The sequence below is a fragment of the Canis aureus genome, chromosome 14 (genome assembly GCF_053574225.1).
Source record: "Canis aureus isolate CA01 chromosome 14, VMU_Caureus_v.1.0, whole genome shotgun sequence".
NCBI classification, from domain to species: domain Eukaryota; kingdom Metazoa; phylum Chordata; class Mammalia; order Carnivora; family Canidae; genus Canis; species Canis aureus.
Window position 1 is genome coordinate 54,844,823 of NC_135624.1, and position 16,111 is coordinate 54,860,933.

The following is a 16,111-nucleotide window of genomic DNA, read 5'->3' on the forward strand; positions in this document are numbered from 1 at the left end:
GGATGTCAACTATCAAAATAGAAGGTAAATATGTATAAGTTTGAAAAATAAAAGATTAAACAAAGTTAATGTATGTTTTTACTGTGGATCTTTTAAAGCCTTTTATACATAAAATTCCTTAAAAAGTGATATAATAAGAGGTGTTTTAAGATTTGACCATAAGAATATTCTTACGACACATTTATTAGAAACTGCTGGGATCTTAGTATTTAGTGCAATAGGGTTTTGGAAACAAGCAGCTTAGCAGCTATCTTTTAAAGCAACCACTTAAGTTCAATTAATCAACTTCCCCCATCAGAAAAAAAAAAAAAAACGGTACAGAAAAGGATGAAGCTAAGAAGAAATGCATACACATGCATGTGCATACATTGATATCATGTGTGTGTGCCTGTGTGTGTGTAAAAACAATGTGGAAAATTGAAGTAGATTACATAAGGAATAATTACAAATAAACTCAAAAACGTAATAGAAAACCAACACCATATGATTCCCAGTGAAGCCTCTGGAATATGGAGGAAGAAAAGAAAAAGAGTAAACTGATGGGGAAGAAGTTGATAGAGTAGAAGGAGCAGAACTGGAGGGAACTCACTGTAGTATTTCTTTTAACTATCCCTGAGGAACAGATAAAAACAAAATCAACAAAATGAATATATTACAGAGACTTTCTGGTGTTATTATCAGCATATGCTCTTTGAAATATCTATATATGCATATGCTCATCTGAAAAATCTATATATGCCCTATAACATTTTAGAACCTTAATAATTAGGAAATACTTTACAAGCCTTCAATTAAAAATAAAAAAAAAATATAGGAGCCTTTTTAAATAAAAGACACAAATTTGCTTCATATTTTCCTGAAACACTAAGTACCAGGACATATGGAATCTAGATCTATACTTGTGAGGAAAAGTATTCTCCAGGAATTTTTAATATGGCCAATTTATTCTTCATTTTTAATACAAATGAAAGTTATTCACAGAGAAGTGCTCAGAAAATTTACTCTTTTACATTTTTTATTTAAAAATTTATAATATTTTAAAAATAAATTAGTATAAGACACCATCAAGTAGGAAGGAAATCATTGTGCATGTTAAAAGGATACTTTTTCACTTAAATTGTCATGTGAGAAGAATTCTAAATGACAAGGGGCCAGCTATTCAAGAATCTGACAGAAGTAGAGTGGGAAGGCTTAGTTCATGAGTACTATGAGATGAAATCAGAAATTAAGGTAGGGTCTCATGCATGTAGGGCCTTGAAGTTTAGGTTAAGATATAGAAAGTTTAATCTCTTTGCAATGGAAAGATATAGAAGGATTTCGAGCAGGGGAGTTACTTGGCATAATTTACATTTTGGAAAGATCCCTAGAGCTTCAGCACAAAAGAGAGAATTCTGGAGAAATAGACACTGGAAGGCCAGATAGGTGCTATTCTAGCAGTCTAGGGGATATTGGGTTGAGATTTACACCAGGGACATAGTAGCAAAACTGGAGAAAATTGAAAATAAATAGAATATATTTTGGGGAAAAATTGACAACACATGATGTGGATTGGAGGTCAAGAGTGAGAAAACTAGAGAAATTAAGGGTGATCTCTTGGATTTGACTTTATCAGCTGGGAGGAGGGGTGGAGGGGGGTTAGCGGTATCGCTCCCTGAGACAGAGAATATTACCTAAGAAATACATTTATAGAGGGAGGCGGAATAAAGATCTATTTTTGAAATGTACAATTTGAAAACACTTAATAGATGTGAAACATGGTGATGGTTGTATCAGCAAAGAGGCTAACGTTTTGTGAGACAGCAATAAAGAGGGTTATCACTCCATGTGCTGGATTAAGGGGGCAAAATACCATGCTCCTAGAGATACAGTAGGTGTCTAACTCATGGGGCTGCTGAATGGTGGCTGGGAACTCCATGAATTCCCCCGAGATACTTAAATTAAGGAGTAGAAGAGGAGTCCATTACAGAGAAGGAGTGTAAGAAGGAGTGATTGTAAAACCACAGCAATTGTTTTGTAACTGTTATTTCGGACCTCGTTTTTCCCTTTTAAGCTAGCACAACTTCAGACATACTTGCGTTAGTTCGTAAGATGAATGCCTCAAAAGATTCAGTGTGAAGCATGTATGCATGTCCCTGTAATTGATCTTGAAGAAATAGCAATTAGGAAATTGTAGTTACCCCCATTCAATGCCTTGCATTGTATCAATAGAAAAATTGGGCAGGAAGTCGAGGTTGTTATTAAAACTAAAAGATATACAAAACTTTCATAAGTTAATACAGATTTTCTGAAAGTCCAAGTTGTTTTATATTTATCTAATTTTTCTACAATGCCCATTACTGTTTTTTGTTTGTTTGTTTGTTTGATTGATTTAGTAAAAAAACTTCATGAAAAATCTGTAAATGTTTTCACTCCCGTGAAAATTTAAATTCCTATTACTTTTTGGGAAATTGAGTTCGTTGTGTAAATTTGCATTCAGCAATTTCCTTGTACAAGGTCCATATGACAGAATTGCAAACAGTGATTTTGGCACGAGGATATTTGTAACAACACTATACAATGGTGAGAATTTAGAAATAAATCCCCAATACAAGGGAGATTTAAAAGAAAACGACGCTTGTTCGGCATCTTATGAACAAGGAAAATGTTTATACTATAGTTGTTAACTGACTACTTCAATATATAACTTATATTTTCAGATATTCATAAATGTTTAAAATAGTCATTAAAAACCCAATATACTATGACAGAATGTCAGCTACAGCTGCTTCTAAGTGTTACACTATATCATTCTTCTATTTTAATCTTTTATATTTTTATATTATATATCTTCTATTTCATTTTCATAAAATTTTCAATATACTTTGGTATTATAATCAGAAAAAAATGACAAAAACAAAACAACGTAACATGACTTTTTTGGGGGAGAAAATATGAGCTGTATTTTGAATATTTAGAAGCCCATCAGAAACCATTTTGGACTTAGGGAAACATAACATCCATCTCTCCCACCTATAGTTTCAACTGAATGAGAAATATAACAAAAAGAGTAAAGAAGATGTGAAGCCAAAATACAAATTTGTTGCAAATAAATCCAGTTGTCTACAAGTTAGTTGCTTTCTTGATACCCAGCCCCAGAATTTAATATACCCCTCCCCATCATAGGTATATCAAATATACCTATGAGAAAAGAGAAGAAATAACAAGCCATCTGTGCGTGTCAGCTTCTGCTCTAAAACTCAGTGGCCAAATAAGTCACTCATCTGTGGAAAGGGAAGGAGTTAAGGGAGGCTGTGGGAAGGAGGAGCTAGTAATGTTATGCTTCAGAATCCCCTCCACTGGGAAACAGGGCAGGAAACCCCAGAAGTAAGAAAGTTTGGCCCATAGCACCTGGGTGGCTCAAGTGCTTAAGCATTCATTCGGCTCTTGATTTCAGCTCAGGTTGTGATCTGAGGATTGAGATCAAGCCCTGCATAGGGCTGTACGCTGGGCATGGGACCTGCTCAGCATTTTCTCTTTCCCTTTGTCCCCTTCACCCCCACTCCCAATCCCACACTACACCACACCTCTCTCTCTCTCTTAAAAAAATTTTTTTGGCACATGAATCCTAATGAATCCTACCTATTACATGTAGGAACAAATTCATTTCTATGGATTACATTTGTTTTTAAATTTTGTTCATGACACCTACAACAAAAAATATATGCCCTTCTGTTAATAAATTTATACTTCACAATTACTAATTCTTCCTGAACAATTAAACCAAATTTAGGAAAGAAAATATTTAGAGTATTTATCAAAAATTATCTTGACATGGTTGATATAAGAAAGCTTCTACGTATACCTTTAGGCTTGATGTTGCTGTTAGAATATGTATTCTAAAAGATAAATATTCCTTTTTATATATGAGGTAAAAGATAAAACTGTTCACTTTTTCAAATGGAAAATTATAAATGATTGTTAATTACCATTTTTTTACAGAAATAAAGTGATGCCATATGACTCTAATACATTTTTATATCATTTAACAATATAAGTTGGGCATCCTTCTATGGCAGCATATGGAGATCAATTTTCTAAAATAATTGCAAAACATTCTATTGAATGAGCATATTTCTATTTCTTTATCTAATTCTCCCTTGGTGAATATTTAAAGTGGGGGCATTAAAAATGCAGCAAATTATATTAGGAGAAATATATATTTCTTTACTTAGATTATTTTCTAAACTTAAATAGTACAATTAAAATGTCTAGGTAAAGAAATGCACAGCTAAATTTTTGTTACTATTCCAGAATTAGCATCCGTAAAAAAACTTAATTGAGTAACATTCCACCAAAAATAATTATTTTGGATAGATTTCCAGTTCATTGAAAGTGCTATGTACTTTATTTTCACTGTATTTGAGTACAGAGAAAAGTGATAAAACATTTGATTAGTTATCATGTTATTCTAGCAGTATTTTTCCACAGTCTAGCAAAATATATGAATGTAATATTTAAGGTTCATAATTGCACAATATTTCAGGAGAAAATTAGTAAAATATGGTGAATTTGTACTTGTTCCAAGATATAATTTTAATGTGTTTCTAATTAAGACACTTAATGAGTGAAATAACTGGCATGTTTTGTTTAGAAATAAATCTAACAACTTGTTCAGCCAGACCCTGAACAAAAAGAAACATTTTCCTTTTAAACTATATATTCTAAAAACAACAACCATTATTTAGGTATATTTAAACTCTTCATTATGTCACAATTTCTAACCTGCTCTTTCTAACCTGTTTATGGAAACAGCTCATTTATTCCTTCATTCATCTGTGAACAATATATGACCATGAATACTTTGCTTACAGTGTTAAGTCACAAGAATACACTTAAGATGTGTCAGATGGGGACCCCAGTGTGGCTCAATGGTTGAGCATCTGCCTTTGGCCCAGGGCGTGATCCTGGAGGTCCTGGGATCGAGTCCCACATCGGGCTCCCTGCAGGGAACCTGCTTCTCCCTCTGCCTGTGTCTCTGCCTCTCTCTCTCTCTCTGTCGAAAGAAAGAAAGAAAGAAAGAAAGAAAGAAAGAAAGAAAGAAAGAAAGAAAGAAATATCTTAAAAAAAAAAAGATCTTAAAAAAAAGATGTTCCTCCCTCCCTCAAGCATTTTATAAAAACTATACCATTCTGTTAAAAAATTATATATATATTTATATATATGTATATATATATACACATATATAAACTGTATATATATACATATATATATATATATATATAAACTGCAGCAGTCTAAGATCAGCAGTGTAGACTCAGACAATTTAAATAATATACATACTTCTATTACCATAGGATTATTGTTTGAATGCATGTGTGAATTACTATTCTCTGATTATTACTTGTAAAGTGTGTACAATGCTTATTCACCCATTTAGGCAAAATGACCGAATATTCAAATGTGTCCACACAAACCCTCTATTTTAATGTTTAAGAGTTTAAATGTTTATGATATATAGTCTACCCAACCATCTTTCTGCTCTCAGAGAAAAGTCAATATTTTCACCACCATCAGATTGACATTTCTACATAAAGATAGAAAAATAGTTGAGCTGATCTCCCTGGAAGCACACCATATTTTCTATCATACTCTAGGTCTTTTCTCAATTCAAGGTTCTTTTTTTTTTTTTTTTAAGATTTTATTTTTTATTTTTTTTTTAATTTTTATTTATGATAGTCACACAGAGAGAGAGAGGCAGAGACATAGGCAGAGGGAGAAGCAGGCCCTATGCACCGGGAGCCCGACGTGGGATTCGAACCCGGGTCTCCAGGATCGTGCCCTGGGCCAAAGGCAGGCGCCAAACCGCTGCGCCACCCAGGGATCCCTCAAGGTTCTATTATCAAAACACTGTCCATGTCATCTCTGCAGCCTCAGTGTCTTACTCTCAGCTAAAGAATCAGTGACCTCCTGAGAAGGGGGCCAAAAAAAAAAAAAAAGTTTAGGAAGGCATGTGTGTGTGTGTGTGTGTGTGTGTGTGTGTGTGTGTGTGTGTTTTGCTTGTTTATTTTTTAATTCATTGATAAAAGCACTATAGACTGTTTATCCTTTGTAAGGCACTGTGTTAGGTATTAAGGATCAGGGGGGAAAAAGGAGCAGAAGTGAACCAAAGAGGAAGATTGAAACTGAAATGGTCAAACTATTACTTCATGACGGACGATGGCATCTAGAGAATCATTTAAACAGAAAGTTTAAGATCTTCCAATTTCCACACTTTCAATTATACACATAAGACTCTTAATGTATTTTGCCCACAAGTTTGTTTTTTTTTTTTTAAGATGGTAAAGACTCATTGTTTCATATCATGTCCACTATGCATTTAAAACCTCTTCCACCAGAAACCTGAAAAATGTATGGTTTCCACAATTCTAATTATCTTTAAATAAAAGCAAAATAGATAGATAAAAGCATTTTCTTCATATATGATAGGTAAGAGGAGCATAAACTGGGCATGTATTACCTGCCACTTGAGCTGAGAATCAGGGTTAGCCAGGAATTTTCTTGAAATGAAGAATCTCCAGCCCCACCCTGACTACCCACTTCTAAAGATCTTGAATTGTCTGGATTAATGGTATACTAAAATTAAGAAGCACTGTTCTATAGAAGTTTGTATGGGGGCTTGAAACAGAATGAGACAAGGTTACAGTGAGAAGGAAGGTGCTAAAGGAACGGCAGGTGAGAAAGGAGATACACCTGAGTGGTCAGTATGGCAGAGGCAGAGCCTGCATGGAAACAGAAGGGCTCATGTGCTGTTCCTAGTGCTCTTTGGCTTGTTCTCCTTTAAAATGCCCAACCCTCCTGAGTATTCGGGAACACTAAACGTGTTCCTAAATGTGTTCCTTAGAGTGTGCCTAAAACACGCTAAGATGTTGGTGATCCGCTCCCATAAACTCGAGCAAAATACAATCACACATTCTGGACTTGCATGTCTCTTGACCTGGATGGCGGTCAAGCAAATGGAGAGTTTTAAGTTATTTTTTGAACTATTACCACAACTATATATATTTTTTCTTCTATCATACATTCCCAGGAATGAGCAAATGATAGAACCACCAGGCATCTAAAACCTCTTCTTTATGGAAACTTGGAAGACAATCAGAGAAGGACAATCATCATATGGTTTCACTCATATGCAGAATATTAGAAATAGGGATTAGAAATAATCCCTTTCAGGATTATAAGGGAAAGGAGGGGAAATGAGTGGGAAAAATCAGAGAGGGAGACAAACCATGAAAGACTCCCAACTCCGGGAAATGAACAAAGGGTTGCAGAAGGGGAGGTGGGTGGGGGAATGGGGTAACTGGGTGACGGGCACTGAGGGGGGCACTTGATGGGATGAGCCCTGGGTGTTATACTCTATGTTGGCAAATTGAACTTCAGTAAAAACAAATGTAAAAAAATAAAGAAAGAAACTTAGAAGAAAATCCTAAGTGAACATCTTTGGTAGAATCATTAGACTCTTTAATTTGTGCTAGTAGAACTTAATTCCTGCCTTGAAGATTATGTTTGTCTCCTCACAAGACAGGTTTATATGAAAACAGACCCAGCTTTCAGTTTCCATAGCTTGAATCCATGGCATGGTGCCTGTACACAGCAGGTGCTTTATACCTGCTTAATTAGGGAAGAACGGACTGGCTAAGTGACAAAATGAAGGATGGACTAAATGGTTTAAGTAAAAAAGATTTCATTTGTCATCGTAGTCTAACAAGGCAAGAAAAGGAGAGCTGTGTCCTCGGCAGATGTGTGGAGAGGGTCATTACGCTACAGGGGCCCATCCCTTGATTGTTCAAGTGGCAGCTGCTCCACTCACGCAGCAGGTAACGCCAGCTACTCCATCACTGATAGCTCCAGGGAAGGCCACTTAAGGGGTAACCGCCACTTTAGGGGGGATTTCATATTTGCAGAGATAGCAGGCTACCAAGTCTATCCAAGTCTACCTCTTATTCCTCGTATGCGATTCACACAACTTTTAGGCACAAACACGAATATATACGAAAAATTATATTGAATCTGGTTGTCTTCTCTGTCGCATCCAGGGTCACCAGATAGGGCAGACACATGTTATAAGGATTAAAGGAGTTCTTTTGAAAATAGATAAAATAGAGATGCAAGGTAATGTAAGTAAAATCATAAAATGAATTTTATGTACCATTAATTCTGATAACTGATTTTATTGCTTTAGAAAATTATTATGGCAGTCTGCTACAAAATACTTAACCTAATTTAAATTTCAGAACACAGTTTTTGGCAAATCACTAGAAGCAATATTTTTAATCAATGAAGTGGATCTAATTTGGATTTCAGATGCGGAGAGAGACAGAGAGAGAGGAGTGGGGGAGAAAGAAGTTTCCTAAGGTAAGCACTTTGTATTTCCCAGCTGTGTTTTAAACATTGTTAGAGGAGCAAAATTAAATAATGATTTTTTTTTTTTAATTTCTGTACGGAAAACCCACAAAAGAGGAAAGTCTGAACTATTTCCTTGCTAGCATATTTTAATTTGTATTTTTATAAAGTCATTATGGTTCCAGGAATTACTTTATTACCACTGCACACCAGAATTTTGCCAAGAACCAGATGAGCTTTAGAAGTTCTGTTAGAATACCTAGCAAATATTGTTTTAGGAATCAGGATTTTAAAATTGCTTCACTTTGCTCTGACCAACAACTTAACCTTAACAAAGTTATTCCAATTCTCAAACATTTCAAATCAGGAAAGATGGAGCAACATTGTTTTCTAAAGTTTAAGTTTTCCAGTTAGTTCAGATTTGTTTGATGGCATCTTTTGTAAAAGGTTTGGCTGCATCAAGCATTAGTGCTATAAATATAGGTCTCTTACACAGATGAAAAAGAAAGCCTTTACTTTCACATTTGCTCACTGTAAAATGTTGGAAAATGTGAGAAAAGGCAATGTTCATATCAGTCAGTTGACTACATGCTGTGAATGGTAGGCAGCGCTCACAGAATCCTGGCTTCATTTCCTTGTTTTATTTCTTCCTAGAGCAATCATCCATGATACCAGCAAATAAAGCCATCCACTGCACTTAACCTAAAACCTAGATGGGGTCAGTGACTGTCAGAGTCGAATAAGAGCCAGCAGTACATAAACTGCTCTGTCCTCTGGACATTGTTGGGGGAACACGTTTTTTGTTTGTTTGTTTTTTTTTTTTTTAATGTTGCATGTGTGTTGATGAGAGGAAAAGTGAATTCATTCAGCTTATTCAAGGGAGATGAGAGGCTTTAAAAAAAAAAATCAATGGGCCAAATTCTGCTTTTTCTGCGTGTGTCTATCACCACTGGTGAAGTCAAGATTCACATAAATGAAAGCAGAAGGCCATCCAACTCATTCTAGATATTGGCATGTTTTAGCTTTGTCTTGAAAAGTGGTGTTTTGTATGACACACCCATACAAAAGGTTATGTACATAGCACCTATTTTTACTGCCTATGATTGACAACCCAGTTTCTACTGACATACCTTTCCTTTAAGCTGTGTGGAAGTACGTGAGAAGACTTCACTTCACTCAAATGAATTTAACATGATTTGGTGAGAAAAAAGTAGGTACTTAGAAAATGGTGTCAGGAACCAATTTGCTAGATGGTCCTCAGATAAGGAACAGGCCACCTGAGTCTCATGGGGGAAGTTAATTAGCCCCTAAAGAAATGGAAATTCTGATCCTCTTAGAACACACTGTGGAAGACAGAAATGAATCAAAGAATTTTTGAATGGAAAACAAGAGCTAAAAAAAAAAAAAAAAAGGAAAACAAGAGCTGCAGTTTTCATAAAGCAAGTTCAAAATGTCCAATACGTGTCATGGAGAGCAACAGATTACTTTCTAGGGAATTCAGTTTGCCATCATCATGGGGGTGGGGAGATTATCAGGAAATTACACTGGGCCACTGATGATTTACTCTTCTTAACAGACCATTTCACCAAACAGGAAAGCCAAAAGTCTCGGACAACAACTGCAGCTAGAAAGGATGATACTCTGGCAAGTACCCCATATTTAGGTGATATTATTTCAAATACCATAATCTCATCCTCAAAATATCAGAGGACATAGAGGAAATGCATTTAAGTTTCTTCAGAATGTGGTGGAATGATATGGTCCATACAAAAAAGGATTCCTTTTTTAAAGGTAATGGGTTGATATACAGTGGAATAATTCCAAAATAATGTATGAATATCGTATATATTCATATACATTAAAAGAAAAATCAAAAAGAAATTAAAAAATACAGAATACCTGTATCAGAATACTTTAAAAAGGATTTCTTCATTATCCTTACACTTTCTACATTTTATAACAAAATAGCATACTTAAATATTAGAGCAGAGTACAATTATTTAAAGAACTGCTGTCTTCTACATACTTGTGCAATGAAAAAATACAACTCTTGGATTTATAAGCTAAATCAAAAAGTGCCTTAAATATAACAAAGTAAAATTTCTTGATATTTTAATCACATAGGTCATTTCTACATCAGTTCATTTGAATTAAACATTTAGATCATTTCCATATACACTTACTGAATGCCTGTCCTATCCTGAAAAATGAGATCCCAAGAGTTTCTTGAACTCTATTAATAGTTTAAACATTTTATTTTGTCCTCACAACTCTGTAAACTTTTATTTTCAGCAAATCTGTAGTTGAAGAAATAAAGGATTTAGGGCACATAGGAAATAAGAGAGGTAGATTAAAAGTAGTGTCCCTTCCCATGCTCTGCTTTCTACTATTGCAATTGCTTCCTAATAACTGAAATAAAAGATTCAGTATTTTTGATTCAGTATAAACTAAAGGTGTTATTTGTGAAAAGGTATTGAGATAGAGTAACCCATCTAATTCTTTGTAAGACAGTAATGGCCAGTGAGAAAATGATTCCAAAAAACAAGGATGATTCCTGCTCTCTATGGAGCTACCAAAGAGGGTGGATCATGTTGGGTAACAGAATACTGTATGGCGCATTTTGTAGGAATAGAAAGGCAGCCAGTACGAATGGTATAGAGGACAGGAAAGATAAAGTGGAAGGAGATGAACCTAGAGAAATACATAGAGGGACATAGCACTAGATTGTGAAGGCAATGTCATGAACTTTAGTGTTCCTCATTAAAATCTAGGAATCTCTTCAACTATTTTAAGGATATTCAGATTTTATTTTAAAAATATGTCTTATAATATGTAGAATTGTCAGAAACCAAAGTGATCACACAAGTCACTGAGGAAGATCACCATTGGTCTCTATGGTTCAATAATCTTCAAAACTGGGTCATATATGGCTATCTACTATTTGCTCTAGATTATGAGCCAAAATATATATGTAGGATCCATTAACTCCAGCTGTTTATATATGTTTCTAATGGAATTGTGTTTTAACTACAGACTGTGTGATCTCTAAGGAAAAAAAAGAAATCTGAACCACTGAATACTGCTTATTCATTCAAATGAGTATCAGTAAAAACTACTTGATATCAGACCTCAGTCAGGTATGTACCCAGCTGCTGATTCAATTGTTTTGCTCTAGGCCCTATGTGATTTTCTCCTTAGCAGTAACAATTTCTAACAATAAATGTTTACTTACTGTTATATATATGGTAACAAGTAGATTTTGAATAAAAATATTTGAAGCAGTTGCAGGAATTAAACATGTTAAAAGCCAAACTTCACTTTGCCAGTGACGCTTGCTAAAATTACTACCTGCCAATGGTCAATAGGCTAATGTTGCTTCTTAAGGACCTGGAAAAAAAAAAAAAAAAAAAAAAAGGACCTGGTAAGTTGCAGCACCTGAAAATGTTTAATTTTAAGAACTTAATCCTGTGTGTTGAGACCTTGTGTAGCAGACATGGCACTGCCCCCCACTTAGAAGCCCTGATAAATTAATTGAGGGATATACCTGCTGTCCCTCTAGACTCTCATCACACTCCCTCCCAGGCAATGCTTGTCTGGGTTGATTCCAGCCAATGAATGAGCACTCTGGGGGTACAAATGAGGAGCATTTCTTTGAGACGTGGGACTTATCTGATGAGAGGCTTCAGTTCTAGGACCCCCAGCTGGCTTGCCAAACCTTTCTTGAATATGCACTGCACTATGAGACTCTTTCTGTTCAAATCTTTCCCCTGCTCTTTTTCAGCATCATTGCAGCTAAAGGCTGTCTGCACCTTCTTCCTTTCCCTTATTATTTTTATCCTTAACCCATATTTCCTGCCATCATTCACTCACCTATCTAATTTTATCTTGTCATATGCTTCTCAGAGGAACTGTACAAACAGAAGCATTCCAAGGGGTGGTCTGAGAAAACAGGCACCCTAACACAAAGTTAGCAAGGCCCCAGCTGGTGATGTTTCCATTACTAAAGATCTCACTGTTGGTGCCCTGAAAAGATGTCCTATAGGAGGGAAAATCTCTAAGAGGCACGATGATTCCACATTTTAAAGATATGAGGGTAGATGGGTTCTGATTTCCAATATATGTACTTGGGGGTGGGGGGGACAGTTCCCCTATTGCCCCCACCAAGCAATTCTCTACTACCAGCCACGTGTCCTACAGTACAACTCAATACTAACACTATCTACTTGGAAATGATGTCAGATTCTACAGGTTAAGGGCTCAGTCCCACAAAACTGTCCCCACTTCAGATGCCAATGCCAAGTCCAGGTTGTCTGTGCTTCTGACCCATCAACTATCAGCTCCTAGTATGCCCTCCTGGGTTTAATTTGCCAGAGTGGTTCTGAGAAACATTACTTCTATGTAACAACCAGATTAAGAGTGGAACAGGCTTAGAGCTTCCACGCTCCCTCCAAGCATGCAACTTCTCCAAATCTCCCTGAGTCCACCAACCTGGAAGCTCTCCAAACCCCGACCTTTCGGGTTTTTATGGAAGCCTCATAACATAAGCATGATTAATTAAATCAACACAGCCCTGCTACTTGAACTCTATTGCCAGCTCTTCTCCCCTCCCTGGAGGTCAGGAGGGTGGGACTGAAACTTCCAACCCCCTCATCATGAGTTGGTTCCTCTAGCAACCATCCCCCATCCTTAGGTGGAGACCAAAAGTCACCTCATGAACATAACAAAAGACACCTGGAGCAATCCCATTATTTAGGAAAATACATGTTAAGAGCTCTGCCAGAAAAGATGAAGACTAAGTATTTCTTACTTTAAATCACAATATCACAGAAGGAAGCAATACCTACAGAGATAGTAGAGCCCATGGTTACAGCTGAGCTGTGTTGATACATTGGAGAGGGATAGTGAGACACTGAAGGTCATTCATTAGCAGCTAAAGGCTACATATGAAAGCCAGGGAGTCTCTTTAGTAATTTACAAAGAGGCACTTATCACCTGGAATGGATGACTAGACACAGCTGAGCAGTGGACTGAAGCCCAGATAGAATAACAGAGCTAATGTGACATTTAAATTTCCAACCAATTGGAAATTATGCTAAAGTCATTATGCTAAAGTCAGACTCTTACTGTTTGAACTTGGGACCAAGTAACATGGGATGAATCTATCTAGATGAATGTATCAAAAGATGTTAGCTTTACAGAGATCTCAGGGTGATGTAGGCAGGCCAGGTCCGAGGATGCAGAAAGAGTTCTACAGACCAGCCCAAGAAGGTCCTTGGCTTCATGCAGGATGAAAATCAAACATGGCTTGATGGAGCCAGCGAGAAATGAGAGCAGAGTATACTGGAGATATAGAGAGAGCAGATACAGATGGAGTGAGCATCCAAGAGACTCTGAAAAGAAAAGGAGCATGGGTCTTGTCTTTGCTTAGGGGTGTGGAGTTTTTATTGGGGATAGTGGTCTTGATGTTTATGCAACCAGCAACTGGTCAAACGAGGATGAACATTCATGTGTCCTTCATAAGTTACTTATGCCCTGGATCTTGGGGTCTCTGTGTCAAGGCATTTGGAATCAATGGTCTTGGAGAATGTTCAAAATGACCCTGACCAGAAACTCCTTATCTATTGTGCTGGAAGACTCCAAAGAAACCATCAACTCCTTTACTTTTATACACTAAGGCATGTGTAAGGTGGAGGTGTGGGTCCTAGCAAGAATAGAAGCAAGAAAAGAAGCAAAGAAATAAAAAACAGCTTTTGATTTCATGGGGGGGGGGGTCCCTTTAATTTCCCTGTCTTGAGAGCTTCAGAAGCTGCAGCCTAGTTCCTAAAGCCAGCATTTCTCCAACTCTAGAAGATGCTACAGAAGCCTCTCCTCAAGAAGTGCTACACAGGTGTGACACTCAGAAGTTGTCTCCATCTTTTCTCTTGGCTTCTAGTCTGATTAGGGTTAAATTCTAAGAAAATTCAGCTGCAGATTTGCAGGGAAGGAGGAAACTAGATGCTAAAAAGAGCTGTAATGATTAGATAAAGACTTCTCAGAGGAGGTAAAAGAGTATTTCTGAGACTTATTTTGAACATACTGGATCACCTCAACTAGGATGTAAGACTTGATGAACAAGAAGTTATTGATTTACAGGCATTTTCTCAGGATACCAGATTCCACATTGAAACAAGAACCCCACAAATTGGGGCCCACTCACTTGTAATGGCTTCTGAATTGTGGAAAAAGCGATGGTCAACACTGAATAAAGTATAAACCCTTGACTTGTCATGGCAGGTGGTAGAGTAATAAGGAGAGTAGTAGAAATCCTGGGATGGATATAAATGTGAGTCCAGAAGACTCATAGGACAATGTCTCACAGGTAAGCCTAGGGGGCATAGTATTTATTCATTAAGACTATGAGAATGCACTGATTAATGGAGCACCAGCATCACCAAGGAGTTCAATGGTGACTCTCCTCTGCAGGATAACCTTGAGGTGAAGAGAGCCATCAGCGAGCCTGGTTTGATGGTAATGACAGAGAATAATATAGCCTTAGAATAAGAGAAACCTAGCAGCAAAAGTGACAGTGCTAACCTGTCAAAAGCCAGGATGTCATACCTACTTTAACTATTGACACTGTAGAGGGGCATTCAAAAGGACTTGAGACACAGTAAGTTATAGAAATAATAAACAGAGTGTGGTGGCTGTAGGGGTGAAATAGATGGATGGTGCTTAACATCTATCACCAGGAGAAAGTGAGAATAGATTAGGAGGAGGAAGATAGTTCTATTAATGAAAAGTCTTTTGCTCAATGCCTCGACTAAACCCAATTTTTATATCCAGACTCTGAAGAAGTATCTGGGTCCCGAGGAGGAAAGGCCCTGCAACACCACTGTGAGTGTGCACTATAATAAATCCTCTAGTCTACTGCAAAGTGACCTATGGCCATCTAACAAGGTGTTTATAGTGGAGACAAGAGGATACCCAAGCATTACAAACACTGAGGGAAAAAGGTTATGATTTCAGTGATACCTGAAGACCCAAAGCATCAAATCAACCTCCTATTAGAATAGCATGCCAGTAACATTTCTGCTCAGAGGAATAAAAACAATTTTTGAGAGCTTATGACTTGATAGACACCAATAACATCACTTAGTAACATTCACATTTATTACATCACCAATATTATTAGGTGTGCAACTGGCAGACATCATGGTATGATATAAAAAGCATGGCCTTTTAGGCCCACTGCATTCATGGGCCTACCCCGTTGTTATTTCTCCAGTCTCTTGCATATAATTGGAATTGATATACTTGACAATTGGAATAACTGCCACATTTGGTTCTTGGTTTATGGGGTAAAAGCTATCATATTGGCAAAAGCCCAAGTAGAAATCTCTGAAACTGAGCCTCCTCACACACTGGCCAAAACATAAATCCAAAACAATGAAATATCCTGGAAGGAGAAAGGGAAAATGCTGGATTTTAGGCCATGATTAAAGATGTCCATGATGCAGAGACACTCATACCTATCATATATACATTTATTTTGCCATTTGGTATCTGTAGAAGGTCGGAGGATCTGGAGAATAAATGTAGACTACTGTAATTAGTAGTGTCCCCATATAAATAACTGAAGAAGAGGAAAATGAGCAAAGTTAGTTTATGGATAGCTTACCTTTCTATGTAGGTGCAAACTGGAAAAAAAAAAAAATAGTGCCCTCGAAAGACAATGGGGAAATGATAATCTTCC